Raw genomic sequence first — 1,542 nt, forward strand, 5'->3', positions numbered from 1 at the left:
GGCGGGGGGGGGGAGCACCGAGAAGCGGCTGGAGTTGGGAGGATGCGGCGGCAGCGGCGGCTGCAACTTCGCCGAAAACCCAGGGAGAGAGGCAGAGGCTGCCGGCGCGGGGAGGGATCAGGTTGCGGTAGAATTAAGCTCCGTAGGCGAACGGGCGCTCGGAGCAAAGTGCGGCTGCGAAAGGAGCGAGAGGGGGATAACCGTGCCCGGGACGGAGGCGGAGAGACGGAGCGGCGGGCGGCCCCGCGGGAGCAGAGAGCCGGACGGGAGGCGCAGGGGGGACGGAGGAGCTGCCCGCCGCCGTAAGGAAGATCGGAAGGCGCCGAGCTGCCATCGCCCGGACGCCGCCCGGGGAACCGAGGGGACGGGGAACGAGAACCTGTTGGCGGGGCGAGCTCCGGCGTGGGACGGTTCCGGCGTCCCGCCCGCCGCCCCGCCGCTTCCCTCCCGTACAGTGAGGGGCCAGCCCAGCCGTGCCCCTCACCGCGGCACCTGGGGATACGCCCGGTGGCTGCCGGGGGGAGGTATGGAAAGCAAATGCCAGCCCTGGGTGACTTTCCGGGGGGACACAGCCGCAGGTGACAACAGCTCCCGGCTTTGGGGCTCACGCCACCTTCCAGGGCTGGCTGCTGTACCCTGGCCGTACATACGTTCCTGTGCGAAACGTATGTATAAACGGGCATGTGTGTGTACCGGAGATTTATATATATATATATACATGGGGTTTGATTTATATATAATAGCACGTATAAAGCTTTTCAAGGTGGCTGCAATGTAAAAAGTAATGACTTTATTACCCCTGAAAGGTTCTGTGGTTCGCAGTTAACAGTCCTCTGAATTACAATTCATTACGCAGTTGTGCGCTCTCTGAAGCCAACCTGCATGAGAATACCTAGCTGTGGTTATTCCCGATAAATAACAGGCAACATTTCATTGATATTCTTTAAAAAATCATAGCAAATTAAGCACTTAGTTACAACTAAATCTGTTTTATTATCGTACCGCGTTTGAGATTCCAGAGGTGACTTCCCAGACCGCATCTTAAAACCTACAGTCAGGAGCTAATTTTACAGATGCTTTCATGAATGGCAGCGAGGATGTTCCTACCATTAGCATGCCCTTAATTCCAGCACCGTAAAATGCCTCGAATTAAATGGAAACTCGCTGCCTTAAAAACAATATTTCATCCTGTCTGGATAATTATTAATGTTAGCATTTGATCGCAATACTGCTGTGCTCCCCCCATCCCGGTGTCCCCCCCCCCGCCCCCCCCCCCCCCCCCCCCCCCAATTTCTCTAATCCCTTTTTATACTGTTGGAAAAGGCACCCGATTTCCCCACCTCGGTGTCCTCAGAGCCCCCCCAAAGTGCCCCGTGTCCGTCACCGATGTATTCCCAGGTGCTCAAGGTACCACGTCCTGCTCCCTCCCCAAAAGCCGCTCTCCCCGGCACCCCCTGCACCCCGGGATGTTCTTGCCTTTGGGGTGAGGGGGTGCAGGCTCAGCCCCACAACCCGTCACAGAATCACAGAATCACAGAATCT

The 1,542-nt window shown here is 57.2% G+C and overlaps 1 long non-coding RNA gene across 1 annotated transcript in view; it reads left to right on the forward strand.

The window, feature by feature from the left end:
- LOC106902707 overlaps positions 1-1,542 on the forward strand; it is a 29,811-nt gene that overhangs the window by 6,330 nt on the left and 21,939 nt on the right. The gene's annotated exons all lie outside the window — the stretch shown is intronic.

Source organism: Calidris pugnax, unplaced genomic scaffold (genome assembly GCF_001431845.1).
Source record: "Calidris pugnax isolate Ruff unplaced genomic scaffold, ASM143184v1 scaffold31, whole genome shotgun sequence".
Lineage (NCBI taxonomy): Eukaryota > Metazoa > Chordata > Aves > Charadriiformes > Scolopacidae > Calidris > Calidris pugnax.